General features: G+C 36.9%; 1 pseudogene; it reads right to left on the reverse strand.

Moving 5' to 3' along the window:
• Positions 1-4,671: 4,671 nt before the first annotated feature.
• On the reverse strand, positions 4,672-9,468 carry LOC143564565 (uncharacterized; annotated as a pseudogene).
• Between the last annotated feature and the right edge of the window lie 15,039 nt (positions 9,469-24,507).

The raw sequence follows: 24,507 nt of genomic DNA on the forward strand, positions 1-24,507 counted from the left end.
AATAATTATTTTATATAACAAATCCTTATATATAATATTAACTTAATATTGTTTAACTAGTTGTCATAATAAATCTTGTACTTTACTTAGTGTATCCAGTTTCTCTTGTTCCTCATTAGGCTTTATCGTTCACGTGTGATTTTCCGCGTTCTTATTATCTCAATCACCTTTTGTTCGTCTTTGAGGTGAGTACCACATTCCCCATATTTTACTCGTTTTCCACGTTTTTGGGGACATAGGCGTAAACATACTTTTCATATATACTTATACACAAAACTGCAACTATTGTCTTATGTGCTAACGAATTTTATACCATACTTGTTATGTGCTTATTTGCTTTATGTGAACCGCAATCGGAGACGTCCAACATAATCTCAGAACGGTATGATCATACGCCAGTGTAACATCCTACTTTTGATAATAATAAATAAAAGAAATGCATTTGTTTAAAAGTGTGTTAATATTTAATTAAGTTAAATAAAATAGAAGAGTATAGCCTTAGTTAATGAAAGATGGAATAAAGGATGGTGATGGGCCTTAGGTCCATGGGCTTAAGAGGGTATAAATACTTCTTAAATCTCTCAAAAACCTTAAAACCCTCATTCTTATCTCCTAGCTTCCCTACACACTCTAAAACACACACAAACACTCTCTAGTATTTCGGCCAAGATCCAAGACCAAGAATCGAGCTTAGATTTTGATAGATCTTGACTATACAAGCAAGATACGAGCCTATTGTTGCATATCAAAGCTAACCGTAGCTTAACAACATATAAGGTATGTTCTTTACACATAAAGATTATCTTTCTGAGAATAGTTTGCCCTAAGACCTAGCCCTAAAGCAAATCGGGTATTGATATACCATAAAAATGTAAACTTGATGCTAAAAATGGACTTAATGAACTCGTTAGTATATACGGTTCATGTGAAAACCCTAGATCTAGCCTAAAACAGGTTTGAAAACGATAAAGGTCTAAACTTTATTGCTAAGAAAGATAGCTTTTGGTCCAAGGGTAAGGAAAACCGTTTAGGAGGTTATATAACACTAAACTACGGATATAGATGTTGGTCTATGATGAGAAAATGAAAATAAAGGGTGATGATGTCCAACAGTGGGTGTATTCGAATGCATGATTTGAATAGAAAGGGAAGAAAGAAAGAAAGACAAAAAGGAAAGACACAAGCCCCTTCTATTCTAATACAAGAGTATTCGAATACAAGAGTGTACAAATGAGGAGGACAATTCGAATACAGGAGGCCATTCAAATATAAAGGTATTCGAATACAATTCCCTTGAGTACAAGTGTTCCATTCGAATACAAGTTGTATTCTAACACATGCCCATTCGAGTACATGGGTATTCGAATACAAGTTGTATTCTAACACATGCCCATTCGAATACATGGATATTCGAATACAAGTTGTATTCTATCACATGTCTATTCGAATACATGTTGTATTCTAACACATGTCTATTCGAATAGAAGTTGTATTCAAACACATGTCCATTCGAATACATATTGTATTCGAATACATGTTGTAATCTAACACAAATTCCATTCGCATATAAACCTCAATTCGAATACAATCCCCTTGATCCCTTGAATGCAACCCTATTCGAATACATGGGTATTCGAATACAAGGGTGATTGAATAAGGTGGACCATTGGAATACAATGCCTTACAAGGCCATTAGAATAGACCAGACTTAACCATTTCTGCTGAAACTTAAATAATGTGATTAGGGCAAATATTAATACATAAAATTGATATACAGTTAGCCGATCCCAGTTAAAGAAAGGAATCACTATTAACTTAGAGAGAAACAGGAAGCAGGTGAGTTTTTAGCCCCATTTCCTTGTTATGTTTTCGGGGCTGTGTGCATACTCAATGTGAATGTTTATACACTTACCTTGAATGGTAAGTGTATATTATGATGATTGACGTGGTAGTATGTATGAATGTTATGAATGAATGCTTGTCGGTGCGTGAACGATCTTCGGATATTGCACGTATTGACAGGGAAAGTAATGTATAGAATGCCTAGTATGAGATATGTATATGTCTGAAAGTATGTAATAATATGAGTATGTACGAAGGTATGATTATGTAAAGAAAGGAATGGTACGGTTAAGGGGGAACATACCCTAATAATATCTGCGAATGTAGGGAACAGACCCTAATAATATCTGCGAAGGTTATAGGGAGGAATGCTCTTTAAAACATATATGAATGAATGAAAGAATGTATGTATGTATGTAAGAATGAAAGAAATAATGAATGTATGTATGTATGTAAGAATGAAAGAAAGAATGAATGTATCTATGTATGTAAGTATGTAAGTAAAGATGAAGTTATGTATCTTCGGATATGTAATTATGTAAGTATGTGAATGAAATGTATGTTGCTTAATTAACTAGAACTTACTCAGCGTAGCTGAGTTTTAGTATGCACGCAGGTGAGTAGGATGAGGCAGCTAGCTTGAGAATAACACATGACAAGTGAATAAGAAGCTGGCATCCGAAGATTTATGAAATTTTTAAGAATGATGATTTATTATGAAAGACAAAAGATGTTTCTTTAAGACACGTTGTTGAAATGATATGAAATGTTTATTGAAGTTTTATATTCCGCGAAAGTTTTAATTAACTCTGATTTTTAGAACTGTGTTTATGAGTAAATCCGACGCTAACGTAGGGCACCGGGATCGGGGCCTTACAACCAGTCGTTATAGCCTTTGTGCTTCTCGACATCTCATTTATACTTGCTCATTTAGGTTAATTTGTTATTCTCATATGACTTGTTGCATTACTTATTTTATATATATACTATATGTACATTTAAACTGGTGTGTTGCTCACTCAACCTCGTGTTGACGAAACTATTTTATTTTCAACGCACATGAAGGTCAGCGTGTGATGTGAAGTAGTTGATGTTTGGAAGATCACTTAAGGAATTATATTAGAGAAAACTTAATGAGACAATTATATCTTTATGGATTTTGTTTGTTTGATGCACAATTGTTTTGATTTGGATATTGTATGGAATATTTACTTTAATTTAATTTATTAATTAGATATTGAAATTTTTAATGTTGTATGATAGTAACCTTGAGAGCTGTGGGCAATCAGTTCACGCTCTGACATTTCCGCTGTAGGTTGGGTGTGACATTCCAAGAATGAAAAATCTTGAGCGAACCATGAATTAGTTCAAATCAATGAAAATGAGTCGGAAAGGAAGGAGTATGTGTGATTCATGAACCGTTGGTGCTCACCTCCAATCTTAGCCGGCAATAGGTAGTGGTGGTGGTTGAAACCCTAACCCCATCTTGAATCTCGTTCACACCATAGCGGAAAAGACTCTGGCTGCAATTAAGGCCATTCCTGGCCAAGTTTGACAGCGGGGATATCTAGATGATGTTATAACAGATGATGCAGGAGAAAGCGAGACCTGTTCTATTTGAATCGGTTGTTCCGGTGAAGTCTTCGGAGAGAATATTTCATCCTTGCATAGATCGGCCATAATGAAGATGATATCAGGTGGATAAGTTCCATTTGAACATATCTAACAATATTTGGGTGATTTCCGGTCACCTAAGGTTACGTTGGGGACATTTATGGTGGTCTACAATGGATGTAGTGGTAATGGAGGGTGATGTTGACAATGGTGGATATCGTTTGTTGCTTATGGTGGAGGTAGAGGTGGCAGGTTGGGGCTGTGGTTTGTGTTGCCGATGGTGATAGGTGGGGTGGTGGTTACTGGTGTATGAATACAGTGTTTATGTGGGTGTGCGTGTGTTTAATATTTATTGGTAATTTACCCTACATATTTATTACTTTAAGTTTTGTAATTTGGATTCTATTTATTTATTAGTATATTTTTTTACTAAATAGGTATCGACTAATCTACCCTCATATGCAAGTCACATGACTTAACAAGAAAAACTAACTGAGTTAAAGTTAAAGGACAAACGATTTTGGATTTATAAACATTAATGATAATACAAATCAATTTTGAGTATAAGGATAATTAGTAAAACTGAGTATAAGCATAAATGACAGTATCTGTAATTCTATCGATATATTATGAATTATTAAGTGAATCTAATACCAGCATTACACGTGCCAACTTAATTTATACATGTTATCGTATAAAACAAAAATTCTTAAATATGAAAACCACGTTTTATACAAACACATGTCATACTTAATTGTCTGTTTTCTCAAATATATATTATTCGCCAAAAGACTAGAAAACAGAAGCCATAAACTTATATACTCTCATCATCCCATTATAAGTGTTCATGTTTGAAAAACACTAATTTTAAGATGGGTTGAATTATTACTTTTTTTTTCTTACCAAATAACAATAATACCCTTGAAAAATGGGTCCATCAATATTGTTTATTAATGTTAGTTGTGTGTGTTTAAGGGTAAACTTGGAAATTGACTAATAAACTTTGAGAGTAGCCACTTATAATGAAACAAATAAAAAAAAAATATGAACATTTATTAGGGAGTATTTAACTTGTACATTAATAGTTCAATGATCACCTCAGAGTTCCAACAATTATATATACGTGAAGGCACATAATGCAATTAATAGACACCCATCATCTTACGTACGCTAATATATAAATAAATAAATATTGAGTGATTAAACTGGATCCCATGTACGGGCATGGTTTGTCACGTACGTTTTTCTGAAATGAGTGCATGAATAGCATCCGAAAGCTTATTAATCGAGGTGACCAACGCGGAAATGCCTTGACGATTAACTTCGTTTCGCGATTCTTCCAAGTGTAGCCTTTGTTGTTCTAGTTGGAGTAACTGATTGTGGCGTTTTTCTTTTTTGTCATCATAATGTTTTAGTGTTTGGGTCAAGAGTTTGGTGCTGCCGATAATGGCTGATCCTATGTCGTCTCTCACCCGTCTCCTTTTTGTTTCATTGTCCACTCTCTCTGCCTCGTCGTCTCCTTGTGATTCGGCTGATGCTTCTGATCGAAGTACATTCAAAGCACGCAACTTTAATTAAGGATCATCAAAATAGCAGTTAATTATTAACAATATTAAAATTTCAAATTTTAAGGCCAATATAAATTAAAAACATGCACATGCATGATTTTTACATTTATATTGAGATAAATAGATATGTCCTATATATTAATTCTAACTTACTACTGAAATGTCCATATAAAAAAGTATTTAACTTGCTAAATTTTCTTGTCCACATTAGATTTTTTTCTTGTTCACATTAAAAGACTTAATTAACGGTATCATTTTAGTTTAAGATAAATCAAATATAATGTGGACTGATTTGCTCTTTAAGTTCAGTATTAAGTCAAATCTAATATACTATACATTCTATCTTATACCAAAACCGGCCACTCCCTCTAAAGAAGGTTGTACAAGCGATCTTCATGGCATGACGGCGTGCTGGATTATTTGGAGTGAAAAACGATAAAATCTTAAATCATGCTAGGCACCTCATTCACCTCCAAGACCATTGGAGAAATAAAGTTACATGTGCTCCTATATATTAAGAACCGAGGAAATTAAAAGCTTTCCCTCTTGTTATTGGAGGATTTGTGTAACTTTAATCTTTTTAATTTAACGTGTTTGTTAGGGGGGTGGAGGTGGTTCGTGACGGAGGCTCCATCACTCGTGATGGAGGGCGGAACACTGCCGCCGCCCACCCTATCACTTGTGATGGAGATTTCAACATGATGGTCATCATGAAATATTATCAAAAACGTGATGGGGGCTCCATCCCTCTTTCACTCTCTCTCTCTATATATATATATATATATGTATATATATATATATATTTCACTCACACAAACCTATTTCTATATATATATGTATGTATATATATATATCAAAACCAATCACACTACCACCATTCCTACTAAATTTCATCACTAATGATGGAATGTGTTGGGGTGAGGTGGCACACCACCATTAGGTGTGGTGAGTGATGGAAATTGGACCACCCCACCCCCTTATTATTGTTATGTATGCGTCTAGTTAATAGGTTATCAATAAGAAATTTACCGTACGTAGTTATAAAAAAAAAGAAAAAATATTTATCAAGTTATTATATCTTAATCTTATAATTAACCTCATTTCAAATAAATTTTTATCTAACAATATCCTTCCCTAAATTGTATAAACTATGAGTGTAATTTCTTCTTCCATAATAGATGACTAAAGTAAAAAAAATGGATTTTGTTTGAACCCATGTTTGTTACGAGGAGTTTAAGGCTATATGTAGTGGACGAGAAAAAGGGGTGAGAATGGGCGAGAACACTGCCCCCATGGGTGACAAAGGCAGGGTGAGTTCTTTTTCTTGCATGTTTGTTTGTTTGGTTTATTATTATTATAATATAATGCCAGTGTGATATATATATATATATATATATATATATATAGGTGAGTTATAATAAAAATATATTGTTTTCTAATAATGATAAAAATAAATCTTAACCATTAGATCAACACATCTGATGAATGAGATTAGAAGTTACAAAATAACTATATTGTGTCTTAACTTTGCCCTTCTCATGCAGTTTTATTAGAGGTAATTTTTTACATTCAACTTCAACAAAAACCAATTGTCTTTCTTTAAACGTTGGGTGCAATGATTATGGCTTTTCAATTGAGCCATGAAATTCAACACCGTTCCTCTAAACCATCATTATCCAGCACTTGTTTGAATAATAAAAATAATATTTAATTAATGAATTGATTGAATTAATTAGTTGATTCAGAAGTGACATGAAAACAAGTATGTGTGTTGTATAAGAAACCATCGAAATTAATAAACAAATATGAAAACAAGTATGTGTGTTGTATAAGAAACCATCGAAATTAATAAACAAATATATATATGAATTAGACGGGTGCTTGCGTGACACAGCGGGAAATCCAGACTCTGGTAATCTCATTACAAGTTTATGTGGGTTCATTGTTCGGTTTGAAAGCGTTCAAACCGATCATTAGTTTAATTTCGCGATTGATTTTTTTTTCTTTAACTTTTAGCCAACCGATTTCAAGTTTCAACGGGGTGGTTTCAGTTTTCGACGACAAAAAGGTTACTTATAGTTTGGATCACAGCTTAATTTAAAAACCATCAAAACCATACCGCAAACACCCATACGTAAAATGTTGTTTTTTTTAACTGAAAAATACTATAACAATATGATAATCAAATTAAAGATAATAAAATTCTCGTTTTTATGGTGCAATGCTTTATAAAAAATATTAACGTATAAAAAAGTTATGACCATTTAAATTCCGTGGGTGAAATTGGGTTAAAAGTGAAAATTAAAAGAGTATATAGGTAAAAGATTAAGGGTCATAGTTGTATTTAATGTTTAAATTTACAAAAGTTGATTAAAGTTAGAGGATCAAAATTGTAACTATTTTTAATGTTTTGAAATTGCACGTGATTCATTCATTAAAAGACTATATTGTCATTTTTAATATGCTTTGTTGAGTTGTAAGTTATGTATTAAATTTTGTATTTTACTTAAAAGCAAGCGTCTTAATTTACCCATCTTTCACTTATTATATATAGTATAGATAGTCTGGAAAGAGAATTAAATGAATATTAAAAAACAATCGACATTAATTAATAAATAAAAGAATAAAATATAGTAACAGAGGAAGTGTCTACTAAATAAATGATGTTTTTGATTATTTGGAAACAAAAATCAAGGTGATATGCTTAATTGTAGGAATTATCCGACTATTTTAATATTTTAAACAAATTTAATGGATATACAAATTTACCTAAATACCCTCTAGTTTAAATTAAGTACTATGTCACTTGTCATTTATTTACTGGTTCTTACTATTTTTACAAAATTATTTATTCTTATTTAAACCTTTATATATATATATATATATTAGACTACAACACCAATACACCTTTAAAACAAAAATCCATTATTTGCTAACTGGACGTCAGGTAATGCAAAACGTCCTATTTATAACCCCTCCACTACACATAAAGTAAGGTAAAGTAAGGTAAGCAATGATTAAAGAAAAGAGCTAGAAAGATTTAGTACGTGGTCAAAGTATGCAATATTATTAAGGTTTAGGTGTTGCATGGGATGAGAGTAGATTTTGCAACGAAAGAATCTTTGTGCAGTGACCACTATCATCACTACCCTCCAAAAAACATAATATTTTAACCAAAAAGGGTTGGGACCCACATGATGAAGAGCTTTTACAGGTACTTGATGAAATGGTGAGGTTGTAAAGCAGCTGTTGACTGTACTGTATAATATCCAAGAACAATAAATGGAAGGGATGCAATAACTCTACTGTCACACAGTTTTCAAACCTGCATCTTTGACCAACATTATCTCTCACTCTCAATATACATATTTATATATCTACTCTCTCTCTCACTCTCTTGTCTCTATATCTCTCTCTCTCTAACCGACGCATAAACTTCATATCAACTTTTTTATTTTTAATTTTCTCTTGACAAATATCCCACACTATTACAATTATTATTTTAATTTATACCTTGTTAATTTTGTTATTTTATCAATATTTTTCGTAGAAAATTAGAACTTATATGAATCCTGCTTGAACGTTTGTCATTTTCAAATGTTTCCAGTTAGTCCAATATATTATGTACAATGAAGAATGATATGTCTTAAAAAAATTAAAGTAAAACGAAAAATAATGAATATATCTTATATCTTCACAGAAATGAAATATATAAAAATAATATAAGATTGTTTTTTATTTTTATAAATGGCAACACATACATCGTATATTCATTCTATATATTGTTACTTAAGAAGATATTAAATTTCATACATGTTATTTGATATATTGTTTATTTTTTGAATGGGAATATATATATATAGTTAAGTTGAGTAAAGATGATACCTGAAGTTGGTGGCGGAGGCGGAAGAAGTGGTGGCGGTGGAACCGGGTTCTGGTGAAATGCTGCAATCTTATTAGGAAAATGCTTCTTGTGGACGACCTCGTTCAATGCTTCATAAATATTTGGAAGCATATTAGAGGGCAGATTTAAGTGTTTCCTCTGAGTTCGATCCATGGCCCAGTAATCCGGACTCTGAGCCGGTGACCGAAGCTGATAATCCCTAACCTTTTTATAATCCCTTAACAAGTTATCCCACTTGTCATTGCACTGGTTCTGACTCCGTAAGCACCCGTTGTTCCAACAATAATTCTCCACCCACTTCCACCGCAGCTCGCCGCCCCTGCGGCTGCTGGAACTCGTCGTGATGCGCCGTTCCTCGTCGAGTCTCTTTGCGGTGATCAGGATCAGGGTTTCTTCTGGGCTCCAGTTGCCTTTGCGGTACTCGCGGATTGTCCTTGTGCTCATGTTGACATGGTCGTTTTTGTAGGAGGAGATGGTCGTGGGATATGGTGGTGGTGGTGGTGGTGTTGTTGTTGTGGTGGTGGTGGGTGGTTCAGACATTGTGGTTTGTTTGGTGGTATAATTGTTTTTATATAAAATGCTGGTTGGGTTTGTAGGTTGTTTGTGGATATATACATTCACATAAAACTGTATTTATGTTTTCAAATATATAATAATAATAATAATAATAATAATAATAACAACAAGACAAAATAGCAAAGCAGGTCATTTATGTTTGCATGGTTTTTCAATAGTCGTTCAATAGCAAACTTAATGACTAAAGACGTATTTCATGTTTCAAATTCTGTTCACGTTACGTCATTTGGTACTAACCCAGTTAAATTTTTCTGTTAAATATGGTCAGGTGATTTGCACATGAGGACAGTGTGGTCATTTTACCCCTTTAAGGATTGTTTGTGTAACTAGACTAAAGATTTGGCATTTTAAAAAAATATTCATCTTTCTCCCTCTCTCATCCCACCAATATTCATCATCATCTCCATTTCTTCTTCATGTTAACTCTACCTACCCCAAATCCGGCCCCACCAGAAAACTCCATCTCTGACAACCATTAAATCCGACCATCTGACCATCACCATCATCATCTTTCTTCTCCAAAACCCAAAACCACCACCACCTGTTGCAAACCGCCGCCACCCACCACTCCACCTCTGCCACCATGTGACACCCGGTAATTTTCCATATTCTTTAATCTTTATAATTGATCAAAATTACGTGTCATTTATATAATTTATATGAGGTATAAACCATAGTATACTTGAAATGTGGACGAGAACAGTCGTTAATGCCTATAGGATTGTATAAAGTGCCGATGAGAACGGCTATATGATGAAGATAGCCCAGTAATAGTTTAGAGGTGACAAATATATCAAGCTAAATATATATATATGATCCAATATAAGGGGTAATGGTAAGACCATGCCCAGTAATGTCCTAATTCCCTAATTTGGACCAAAACGCCATAAACGTTTAAATAATAGAATATAGTCGCTGAACCGGCCAAATCAATGATACATTATACAGTGAGACGACCAAGATATGAAACTATGAAGGAATTAAAGGTATACTAGTCAAAATAATATGAAGTTAATAATTTAAACAATCCATGAAAGATTGCAATATGGAGCACTATTTAACCGAATATAACTCCGGGCTAAATTTAAATATACATCATACCGGGAACCGAAATAAATACCGGGTTCCATACCATCTATAATACTTTATAGGTGACCAAATAAATTAAGAGAAGCTCATAATACCCAAGTCCAATATAAATTCCATAACTTGTTTACTCGATGATCAACTCGTCCTAACGACTATCCACTTAAGACCCGAACCAAGATTGAACTTAGCACTACATTTGGACAACCAATATATTTATTAAATGACCATAATACCTTCCCTTTGCAGCCCAAAGCCGAACCCCAACCTCTTCCCATTCAGTTTTAATGTACAAGGAACAAACACCACATTAAATCTTATAAACCATTATCCATGCATCCATATGTATCATGATCATGTATCATCATCATCTTCAACATCATAATTGTGAATGTACTACATGATCAAGCAAAAATCTTCCTAACCATTCCCTATGGCCGCCTCCCCCATTCCCTCAAATAAACAACAATAAACACCATACTTTGATCACTATTGCACTTGATTTGATAAGATTATAATCCCCCAAACCAAGGGATGTGTTTCCTTGGGTTTTCCTATAAATAAGACCAAGTACTTGGATGGAAAACACCACACACAAACTCAAGAAACATAGCTCCAAACCAACCTCTTCTTCTCTCGGCCGAAGGCAGCAGCAGAGCACCACCACAGCCGCCTCTTTGCAACCCGTTTTCTCTATAATGCTGCTCTGAACATCTTGAATCCTATATATCGTTGGAAAGCTAGAAGAAATCCTTAAACCGTGGTAGAAAGCCTTGAACGGATCTCTGCCCGGAAGACTCGGTAAGAAGCTTTGAACCTTCAAAGGTCACTACTGGAAACTGCATTTTCCAGCAGTACCCCCCTCTCTTCTTTTGTTCATATCTCACAAACCACTTGGTATTTTTGGGTGATTCTTGTTTAGGAATCCAAGGAAACTCGCAAGGATCACAAACCACCTTTTAAACATCCATTTCCGGCTTCATTTCAGCATTAGGTAAGCCGAAAACTCGAGTTGTAACAGTTTATGGTGGCTGGAAAAACACAGATTCTGTCCAGCCACGGTCTCATCATTTTACTTGACCCTAATCCACTTATTTCATGTTATTTGAACATATTGTAGACTCTTAACATCGTGGTTAACGTCAATGAACTTGGATCTCGTCTTAAATCGCTCAAAAACCGACATTCCCAAGGTACTAATGCCATGTAATGTTTAGTAGAAAAACATGGACTAAGCCTAAGATACACATACATAATGAGGTGATTAGACATAAACATAAACTTGAAGTGTGTTGAATTGACATATAATTAAGGATAAATCATGTTAAGTAAAAGATATAAAGGATTTAAAGGGTGTTTAAGGAAGGTTAAGGTTAATAGAACACCTAGTTAAGGTAAAAATGATCTTGAGTAGTAAAACCCACTTATAAATAAACAAGATGATATAAATGTAAAGATGGAATTTTGGTTATGTTAAACTTTAAAAAGGGTATAACTAACGTATTAAAAACCGTATCGGGTTTGTCATAAAAGTAAAAATAATAATATTAATAATAATAGTAATAATAATAATAATGATAAAATATGAGTACTAGTAATAAGGATAAAAATATAAATAAAAGTGCACATTAAACATAAGGTGCAATCCTTGCATCAAGTCTTGGAAATAAAAATAACGATGATTGTACGGGTAAAATACAAGGTACACGTATATTCCTATATACGCAAATGAAAATATAAATACCCATGTATAATGTTATAAAAAACAAAGGATGTGTATAAGAGTTATAAAAGTAAAAGATAACTTTATGTTACGAAGACGAAAATACTAATAATACTTATCATATACATGAGGAAATGATATATACAATTAATACACATATATTCCTATATATGTGCCATACGTATAAATATAAAATACGGGTTTTTGTGATGGACATTGCGAGTAACTGGAAGGGTGGAGGTGCCGGTAGTCGGGACGTCCTGTCTAGGCTGGTAACTGAATATATCATAGATGGGCCCGTTACCTACCTGGGGACTAACGATGAGAGCTCCAAAACCTATTAGGCTAAAGCATGTCACGAACGTCATGATTACCGACGAATAATTTGTATCGAGCATTCCCTAATGCTCGGAGGATATATATATAAAGAGGATATAACGGAAATACATAACAAGTATAAGACGTTGTCTAACGTCCGTATCGCTAATGTATAAAAAGTATACATATATACTGTCACCTCATAAGTATGTATCGGGCTAAGTATTAATAGTAGTATGAATATTATGTACTGAAGTACGTACGTATACGATATGATACAGGAACTCACCAAGTATAACGGAACATTATTCCTCATTTAAGGTGAGTCTCACAGCCCCTATTTTCACTATTTTCACTATGTTTTAAACTGTTTTCGGGGCGAGGGACACGTGTTTAAATATGTTTTATCATGGTGTATATCTTGATTTACAATGTGCGTGTACATGAGATATTTGGCGCGCTCATGGTACATAAAGTCCCCGGTATATATTGTAACCATAAACTATAGGCAACTATAGCCGAGGAACTCTACGGGTAGTACTACTGGTCTGACCAACCCACTCGTAAGTGGTCGCGCCACTTTATAAGACGGGTGCTTAGTTTTCCGATTTATTTATTCCCTCGTGGACTCGTGGGATGTTATGTGGGGCTTTATGGTGTATATATATAGTCAAGGAATGGTTACGAACTCATGTATTCACGTTACACTGCAAGTCATGGATACTGCATTCATGACGTTATGAGAATTATATTATAAAGCATTTTATCGAGTCACAAAACTTGTGAACTCACTCAGTTTATACTGATTAAATTATTTTACGTGTCTTTCAGGTATTTAGCTACGTGGAGAGGTCACGGTGTCTCACTACGGTTTTATGTTTAACTATGGAAATTTCATGTATGAGGATTTTATATTTTGGAGGTTTCACGGTTATATCTCCCTTCGGCAGGACATAACTGTGAAATCTCAATATGTTATATGTAAACCTTTTTATGGATATTTTTGTAAAACTTATATTATGAATGAAATCCTCATGTATTTTATCATATAGTTGTTGCTTAACCGCGCTCTCGAAAACCTTTCATGAGTCGCACACCGGTTGTTTCCGCCTATGGACCGGGTGTGACAGACTGGTATCAGAGCCAAGGTTATAGCGAACTAGGATTCAACCCTGAGTCTAGGCTATAACCCCTTAGATTCCCTCATGAAAACGTTTTTCATGCATGACATGTTTTCACAACTTGCATTACACGAGAGTGCACGTGTCTTCACGACACCTTTATCGCAACTAATGGTCTAGTATAGGAATGACCAAAATAAGGGATAGAAAAAAAAAAGCGATATTATCACTAATTAAACCTTAATCCTTTCAGCGATGGCCTTCCCGAACAATGATCCATATCATGGCCTAGCCATCACTGACTCCGACTCCGGCTCTGACTCTAACACTGATAGCAGCAGTGTCCATATGAGCGACGTTGTTCCAATTCCTGATGATCCTATAGAGATCTCCGATGACGAGCCTACCGAGGTAATCAGGCTCGATGAGGACGACAAGGTAACTTATGACGACGACGACCTTGAGGAGATGGAGGAGCTAGCTGCAGTGCCCTCCGAGGAGATACGAGCCGCCGGGCTGAAAAGGTATGCCACGGACTCCGATGATGAGGTGCCCCGGAATATACATGAGGTAGGCGAGTCCTCACGCCCCCAAGGGCGCGCTACCTCCGATGATACAGAGGTCCCCCTACCACCGACCACAGCAGCCGCCGAGGCTGAGAGAAAGGCCCTTGAGGAATGGCTCATGGATTGGGAGCAGAGGGTCGAGGTGTTTATGGAGAGCGTGAAAGGCAAGGCCTGTGAGACCAGTCTCCGCCTTGAAAATCACTATGACTTGATCTCGGACGCAAGGATGAGAGTGCTAAAGTTGGAGCATATGGTAAGAGATGCATTACACTTAGCTGATGTGGGAACGAGTCGGGCCGCTGCCGCCGAACGAAGGGTGATGAAATTGGAGAATGAGGTTAAGACAATTCAAGCCTTTTTGGGAGACGTGTTTCCACCACCGCCACCACCGATGCCATGAAGCGACTATAGACTAGTATTAGCGGGTAGTAATCATATGTATGGGAAGTAATATATTACGGACTATGACCCGATCTTTTGGCAAAACGCTTGTATGTTGTAGGAGTTTGTAGTAGGCTTAAACATAAACTTATGTAATCAAATCTTTTGATGTAATGAAGTTATGTTTATGATATATGAGTATGAGTATACGATGTGGTATAATGAGATGTAATAATAAAATCTATGTATGCGAGTATATGATTAATAAGTATGACTATAAGCAAATATATGGGTGTGAATGTAATAAGTATCGAACCCTACAGCTACTTACATACAAGCGTGATGCCAATACTAACCGATCCTTCTTATTCTCAACTTGAAGGAAAATGCCAAGGAGAAGGAACGACAGTTTACCTAATACACCTGCGCAATTACAAGAAGTCATAGCGCAAGCGATAGCCGCCTACGAAGCCAGTAGGGGCGACTCAAGTCAAGAACGAAGGAATTCCGCAAACACTGAAAATGTAGCTCCAGAGACTGGCGGTGAGGAACGAGGATGTTCCTACAAAACTTTCATGACATGCAAACCGTGGTCCTTTAAGGGAACGGAAGGAGCCATAGGAGTTATCCGTTGGATCGAGAAGACAGAATCTGTGATAGCAATCAGTGGATGCACAGAAAAACAGAAAGTGTTGTACGTGACATGTATGTTTCAAGATGAAGCCCTATCGTGGTGGAATTTACAAGTACAAACCCTAGGCCGAGACGTGGCCTATGGTAAGACCTGGAAAGAGTTAAAGGAGATGATGGAAAAGAAATATTGCCCAAGGACTGAGATGCAGAAGTTGGAAAATGAGTTCTGGACGCTCACCATGAAGGGAGCCGACATCACAGCATATAACACGCGATTTCACGAGCTATGCCGAATAGTTCCTCATATGGCCACCACTGAAGAAAAGAGAGTTGAAAGGTACATCTGGGGATTAGCAACAGTTATCAGGGGACCAATCACGGCCACTAGGCCTGCGACCATGGCCGAGGCTGTTGAACTAGGTCTGAGTCTGACAGAAGATGCAGTACGAGCTGGCACCCTAGGAAAGCCAACTCAGAAGGAAGCAAGCCAACCATTCTCCCAACGCGGCAACAGCCGCCATAACAATCACAAGAGGAGCTGGGCCTCTCGTAATCAAGGGTCAAGTTCCAAAGAACCCCCTGTCAAGAAACAAGAAACTGTGAAAGTGTATGCCGCCCAGACCACGGATCAACCACGGAAGACGTATAGCGGGTCAAACCCGTGGTGTGACAAATGCAAGTATTATCATGTTGGTGACTGCTCAAGTATTGTGTGTAAGCATTGTCACAAGAGAGGACATGTGGAAGCTAAGTGTAGAATTAAGAATAGTGCAGTAGTTGTGAAGCAAGAACCGGGGAAAACGACACCACGAGCTTGTTATGGGTGCGGAAATACGGGTCATTTTATCAAGAACTGTCCGCAGATGAAGAATACAGCTCAAGCTAGGGCTTTTGTTATCGGGGCGGGTGAAGCTAAGGAAGACCCAAATGTCGTCACTGGTATGTTCCTACTTAACAACCACTATGCGTCTGTGTTATTTGATACTGGTGCGGATTTAAGTTTTATATCCACTGAATTTAAAGACCTACTTGGTTTAGCACCTAGTAAATTAGCAACGCCCTATACTATAGAATTAGCTAATGGCAAACAGTTACGATCAGACGATATAGTGGAAAGTTGCGTACTAGTGATGGGAGAACATGAATTTAACGTAGATCTGTTGCCGATAGATTTAGGAAGTTTTGATGTCGTTTTAGGCATGGATTGGTTAGCAAAGAACCATGCTGAAGTTAATTGTTATGACAAGCAAATCCGCATACCCTTGGCAAGTGGTGAAACGCTGACTATTCAAGGAGAAAGACCTGGCACTGTGATGAAGTTAATTTCGTGTATGAAAGCACGAAAGTGCTTGCGAAAGAAGTGTCAAGCTTTCTTAGCCCACGTGGTGGAGAAGAAGGATGAAGAAAGGAAGATAGAAAGTATACCTATAGTAAGAGATTTCCCCGATGTCTTTCCAGAAGATCTACCAGGGTTACCACTTCAAAGACAAGTGGAGTTTCGAATCGATCTAGTACCAGGAGCTGCACCAGTAGCGCGAGCACCTTATCGATTAGCTCCCTCGGAAATGCGAGAACTATCGAATCAATTACAGGAGCTACTAGACAAGGGTTTCATACGCCCGAGCTACTCACCTTAGGGAGCCCCGGTACTATTTGTCAAGAAGAAAGACGGTTCGTTCCGTATGTGTATTGATTACAGGGAACTTAACAAACTGACCATCAAAAATCGGTACCCTTTACCGAGGATTGATGATTTGTTTGACCAATTACAGGGATCTAGTTTCTATTCCAAGATAGATCTACGATCCGGGTACCATCAGCTGAAGATACACGAGGACGATGTACCAAAGACTGCGTTCCGAACGAGATATGGTCATTATGAATTTCTAGTCATGCCTTTTGGGCTAACGAACGCACCTGCCGTGTTCATGGACTTAATGAATCGAGTGTGCAAACCTTACCTTGACATGTTCGTGATAGTGTTTATAGATGACATATTAATTTATTCCCGAACCGAAGAAGAGCACGAGCAACACCTTCGATTGATTTTAGAATTGTTGAGAAAGGAGAAGTTGTATGCAAAGTTTTCAAAGTGTGATTTTTGGCTAAGAGAAGTACACTTTTTAGGCCATGTCGTCAACGAGAAGGGAATTCATGTTGACCCTTCAAAAGTAGAGGCCATTAAAAACTGGGAAGTGCCGAAGACGCCGACGGAAATACGACAATTTTTAAGTCTGGCAGGCTACTATCGACGGTTTATTGAAAATTTCTCGAAGATAGCACAACCCCTTACTGCGCTCACACAGAAAGATAAGTCGTTTAATTGGGGAGATAAACAAGAAAAGGCGTTCCAGTTGCTAAAACAGAAACTTTGCAGTGCACCTATTCTAGCCTTACCAGAAGGGATGGATGACTTCGTAGTTTATTGCGATGCTTCGCATCAAGGACTTGGTTGTGTCCTTATGCAAAGAAATCAAGTCATCGCGTATGCGTCACGACAACTCAAAGTGCACGAGAAAAATTACACCACTCACGATTTGGAATTGGGCGCAGTGGTGTTTGCACTTAAGATATGGCGTCATTACTTATACGGCACCCATTGCACAATCTACACCGATCATAAAAGCCTACAACATATATTTGATCAAAAAGAATTAAACATGAGGCAACGACGGTGGGTTGAATTATTGAATGATTATGATTGTGTAATCAAGTACCACCCTGGAAAGGCGAACGTTGTAGCAGACGCTTTAAGCAGGAAAGAAAGGGTGAAGACATCACGTGTTAAAGTCTTAGGGCTAACTATAAGTACGAACCTCACCACCCTTATCCACGAAGCCCAACGAGAAGCTTTGAAGCCTGATAATATCAAAGACGAGGGTCTCCGTGGTATGGTTGACAACTTAGAATCCAAAGAAGACGGTACCCTGTACTTTGTCAACCGAATATGGGTTCCTCTCAAGGGAGGATTACGTGAAAGAATACTTGATGAAGCCCACAAGACGAAGTATTCCGTGCACCCCGGTGCAGATAAAATGTATAAAGATGTAAAGGGATACTACTGGTGGCCTAATCTTAAGGGTGATATAGCAAATTATGTGGGAAAATGTTTAACTTGCGCAAAAGTCAAGGCGGAATATCAGAAACCATCCGGATTATTACAACAGCCCGAGATTCCCATGTGGAAATGGGAACAAATCTCGATGGATTTCATTACGAAGTTACCTAGGACTCCAGGTGGTTATGACACCATATGGGTGATAGTCGACCGGCTAACCAAATCCGCGCATCTCTTAGCTATCAAAGAAACGGATAAGATGGAGCGGTTAGCTAGGTTATATATAAAAGAGATCGTGTCAAGACATGGAGTCCCAGTCTCGATTATTTCCGACCGCGACAGTCAATTTACGTCTCATTTTTGGAAGTCGTTACAAAAAGCTTTGGGCACGCGATTAGATATGAGTACCGCCTACCATCCCCAGACTGACGGCCAAAGCGAGCGAACTATACAAACATTGGAAGATATGCTAAGAGCGTGTGCAATTGATTTTGGTGGTAGCTGGGATGTTCACCTTCCTTTGGTGGAATTTTCATATAATAATAGCTACCACACGAGCATAAAGGCTGCACCGTTCGAAGCTTTGTATGGTCGTAAGTGTAGGTCGCCCTTGTGCTGGGCGGAAATAGGCGATAGACAAATGACGGGTCCCGAACTAATTCAAGAAACTACTGACAAGATATTTCAAATAAAAGAACGACTGAAAACGGCCCGCGATCGACAGAAAAGTTATGCGGATGTGAGACGCAAGCCTTTGGAATTCCAAGTGGGAGATAAAGTTCTTTTAAAGGTCTCGCCATGGAAAGGAGTTCCGAGGTTTGGAAAGCGGAGCAAGCTCAGCCCAAGATATACCGGACCATTTGAGATCCTGGAAAGGATAGGTCCCGTGGCCTATAAGTTGAAGCTACCTGAAGAACTTAACGGGGTACATGACACATTCCATGTGTCGAACCTTAAAAAGTGTCTATCCGATGAATCTTTAATCGTACCCCTAGACGAAGTACATATTGACGAACAATTACATTTTGTTGAAGAACCGATAGCCGTTACCGACTGGAAAGAACAAAAACTACGAAGAAGTCGGATTAAGTTAGTGAAGGTACAGTGGAAATCTAAAAGAGGACCCGAGTTTACCTGGGAAAGAGAAGATCAAATTCGAAAGAAGTACCCACACCTTTTCCCGGACCCAACTATAACGGATAACAAACAACAAATTTCGGGACGAAATTCTTCCAACAGGGGGAGAATGTGACACCCGGTAATTTTCCATATTCTTTAATCTTTATAATTGATCAAAATTACGTGTCATTTATATAATTTATATGAGGTATAAACCATAGTATACTTGAAATGTGGACGAGAACAGTCGTTAATGCCTATAGGATTGTATAAAGTGCCGATGAGAACGGCTATATGATGAAGATAGCCCAGTAATAGTTTAGAGGTGACAAATATATCAAGCTAAATATATATCTATGATCCAATATAAGGGGTAATGGTAAGACCATGCCCAGTAATGTCCTAATTCCCTAATTTGGACCAAAACGCCATAAACGTCTAAATAATAGAATATAGTCGCTGAACCGGCCAAATCAATGATACATTATACAGTGAGACGACCAAGATATGAAACTATGAAGGAATTAAAGGTATACTAGTCAAAATAATATGAAGTTAATAATTTAAACAATCCATGAAAGATTACAATATGGAGCACTATTTAACCGAATATAACTCCGGGCTAAATTTAAATATACATCATACCGGGAACCGAAATAAATACCGGGTTCCATACCATCTATAATACTTTATAGGTGACCAAATAAATTAAGAGAAGCTCATAATACCCAAGTCCAATATAAATTCCATAACTTGTTTACTCGATGATCAACTCGTCCTAACGACTATCCACTTAAGACCCGAACCAAGATTGAACTTAGCACTACATTTGGACAACCAATATATTTATTAAATGACCATAATACCTTCCCTTTGCAGCCCAAAGCCGAACCCCAACCTCTTCCCATTCAGTTTTAATGTACAAGGAACAAACACCACATTAAATCTTATAAACCATTATCCATGCATCCATATGTATCATGATCATGTATCATCATCATCTTCAACATCATAATTGTGAATGTACTACATGATCAAGCAAAAATCTTCCTAACCATTCCCTATGGCCGCCTCCCCCATTCCCTCAAATAAACAACAATAAACACCATACTTTGATCACTATTGCACTTGATTTGATAAGATTATAATCCCCCAAACCAAGGGATGTGTTTCCTTGGGTTTTCCTATAAATAAGACCAAGTACTTGGATGGAAAACACCACACACAAACTCAAGAAACATAGCTCCAAACCAACCTCTTCTTCTCTCGGCCGAAGGCAGCAGCAGAGCACCACCACAGCCGCCTCTTTGCAACCCGTTTTCTCTATAATGCTGCTCTGAACATCTTGAATCCTATATATCGTTGGAAAGCTAGAAGAAATCCTTAAACCGTGGTAGAAAGCCTTGAACGGATCTCTGCCCGGAAGACTCGGTAAGAAGCTTTGAACCTTCAAAGGTCACTACTGGAAACTGCATTTTCCAGCAGTACCCCCCTCTCTTCTTTTGTTCATATCTCACAAACCACTTGGTATTTTTGGGTGATTCTTGTTTAGGAATCCAAGGAAACTCGCAAGGATCACGAAACACCTTTTGAACATCCATTTCCGGCTTCATTTCAGCATTAGGTAAGCCGAAAACTCGAGTTGTAACAGTTTATGGTGGCTGGAAAAACACAGATTCTGTCCAGCCACGGTCTCATCATTTTACTTGACCCTAATCCACCTATTTCATGTTATTTGAACATATTGTAGACTCTTAACATCATGGTTAACGTCAAGGAACTTGGATCTCGTCTTAAATCGCTCAAAAACCGACATTCCCAAGGTACTAATGCCATGTAATGTTTAGTAGAAAAACATGGACTAAGCCTAAGATACATATACATAATGAGGTGATTAGACATAAACATAAACTTGAAGTGTGTTGAATTGACATATAATTAAGGATAAATCATGTTAAGTAAAAGATATAAAGGATTTAAAGGGTGTTTAAGGAAGGTTAAGGTTAATAGAACACCTAGTTAAGGTAAAAATGATCTTGAGTAGTAAAACCCACTTATAAATAAACAAGATGATATAAATGTAAATATGGAATTTTGGTTATGTTAAACTTTAAAAAGGGTATAACTAACGTATTAAAAACCGTATCGGGTTTGTCATAAAAGTAAAAATAATAATATTAATAATAATAGTAATAATAATAATAATGAAAAATATGAGTACTAGTAATAAGGATAAAAATATAAATAAAAGTGCACATTAAACATAAGGTGCAATCCTTGCATCAAGTCTTGGAAATAAAAATAACGATGATTGTACGGGTAAAATACAAGGTACACGTATATTCCTATATACGCAAATGAAAATATAAATACCCATGTATAATGTTATAAAAAACAAAGGATGTGTATAAGAGTTATAAAAGTAAAAGATAACTTTATGTTACGAAGACGAAAATACTAATAATACTTATCATATACATGAGGAAATGATATATACAATTAATACACATATATTCCTATATATGTGCCATACGTATAAATATAAAATACGGGTTTTTGTGATGAACATTGCGAGTAACTGGAAGGGTGGAGGTGCCGGTAGTCGGGACGTCCTGTCTAGGCTGGTAACTGAATATATCATAGATGGGCCCGTTACCTACCTGGGGACTAACGATGAGAGCTCCAAAACCTATTAGGCTAAAGCATGTCACGAACGTCATGATTACCGACGAATAATTTGTATCGAGCATTCCCTAATGCTCGGAGGATATATATATAAAGAGGATATAACGGAAATACATAACAAGTATAAGACGTTGTCTAACGTCCGTATCGCTAATGTATAAAAAGTATACATATATACCGTCACCTCATAAGTATGTATCGGGCTAAGTATTAATAGTAGTATGAATATTATGTACTAAAGTACGTACGTATGATACAGGAACTCACCAAGTATAACGGAACATTATTCCTCATTTAAGGTGAGTCTCACAGCCCCTATTTTCACTATTTTCACTATGTTTTAAACTGTTTTTGGGGCGAGGGACACGTGTTTAAATATGTTTTATCATGGTGTATATCTTGATTTACAATGTGCGTGTACATGAGATATTTGGCGCGCTCATGGTACATAAAGTCCCCGGTATATATTGTAACCATAAACTATAGGCAACTATAGCCGAGGAACTCTACGGGTAGTACTACTGGTCTGACCAACCCACTCGTAAGTGGTCGCGCCACTTTATAAGACGGGTGCTTAGTTTTCCGATTTATTTATTCCCTCGTGGACTCGTGGGATGTTATGTGGGGCTTTATGGTGTATATATATAGTCAAGGAATGGTTACGAACTCATGTATTCACGTTACACTGCAAGTCATGGATACTGCATTCATGACGTTATGAGAATTATATTATAAAGCATTTTATCGAGTCACAAAACTTGTGAACTCACTCAGTTTATACTGATTAAATTATTTTACGTGTCTTTCAGGTATTTAGCTACGTGGAGAGGTCACGGTGTCTCACTACGGTTTTATGTTTAACTATGGAAATTTCATGTATGAGGATTTTATATTTTGGAGTTTTCACGGTTATATCTCCCTTCGGCAGGACATAACTGTGAAATCTCAATATGTTATATGTAAACCTTTTTATGGATATTTTTGTAAAACTTATATTATGAATGAAATCCTCATGTATTTTATCATATAGTTGTTGCTTAACCGCGCTCTCGAAAACCTTTCATGAGTCGCACACCGGTTGTTTCCGCCTATGGACCGGGTGTGACACACCATCACCATCCCCTTCGTAGTTCTTCAAACCCAACTTTACCCACCACCTGCCGCCACGACGTCGCCGCCGGCTCACTCCATAACAAACGCTAAAACCCTCAAATTTCAATTACCAATTTCCGAATTAGGGTTTCCAAACCCTAAAATGAGGTATTAGAACAAGAAATAGTGGGATCTGGATATTTGTTTGCTCAGAGTAAAAATAGAGAGTGATTAGACGATTGCGGTGGCGATATTCAGATAAAATGGAGGTCGGAAATGGTGACGGTAGTTGTTGATGGTGATGCGTACAGAGAAAGATCTGACGGTGGTAGGTGGTGGTGGCTGTGACTGTGGCGGCGGAGGAAGTGACGGGTGGGGCTTGAATCTTCTGGTTGCCGGAAAACGAGAGGTGAGAGAGTGACGGGTGGCAGGTGGTGGTGGCTGTGTCTGTGGCGGCCGAGGAAGTGGCGGGTGGGGCTTGCATCTTTTGGTCGCCGGAAAACGAGAGGTGAGAGAGTGATGGCGGCAGGTGGTGGTGAAAGTGGCTAGGAGAGAGAGAGGTGAGAGAAAGAGATAGAGAGAGAGAGAGAGAGAGTGTGTGTGTGTAATTTATATATATAATATAATTTTTTTGTTATTAAATAATTTTGAAGTTACAAATATACCCTCATGTGCATTGCACATGACCAAATTTAACGAAAAAACTTAACTGAGTTAGTGTAAAAGGACGTAACGTGATACATTTTTGAAACATAGAACATGATTTTAGTCATTAAGTTTGCTAAAGGACGACTATTGAAAAACCATGAAAACATAAAGGACCAGTTTTGCCATTTTGTCTAATAACAATAATAATAATGTGTGGTTATTTTTGTTATTTCTAGGTAATTTATATGATACCGATAAGCTTTTAACTCAACTAATATTGAAAAGCAAGTGAAAATTTCGATTAAAAAACCGCAAAGTATCAAATTTGAATCCGATTATAACCGGGTTTGGCCGTATTGGGTTTCAGGTGACTGGTTTTTCTTGAAACAGGATATTGTGAAATTGGGCAGGCCCGGCTCCGAGAAACACAAAAAAAATTTGGGCCGAAGGCGAATCTAAATTTGGGCCTTAAGACTTGTGTAAAATATAAACTCCATAACTCAAATAAAAAAGCAAATCATACGATGATAATATTAATTTCAATACATAAAACATAAATATTGTAGCAAAATA

Source organism: Bidens hawaiensis, unplaced genomic scaffold (genome assembly GCF_021521415.1).
Source record: "Bidens hawaiensis isolate Kalapana, Puna unplaced genomic scaffold, B.hawaiensis_p1.1 tig00022027_1, whole genome shotgun sequence".
NCBI lineage: Eukaryota > Viridiplantae > Streptophyta > Magnoliopsida > Asterales > Asteraceae > Bidens > Bidens hawaiensis.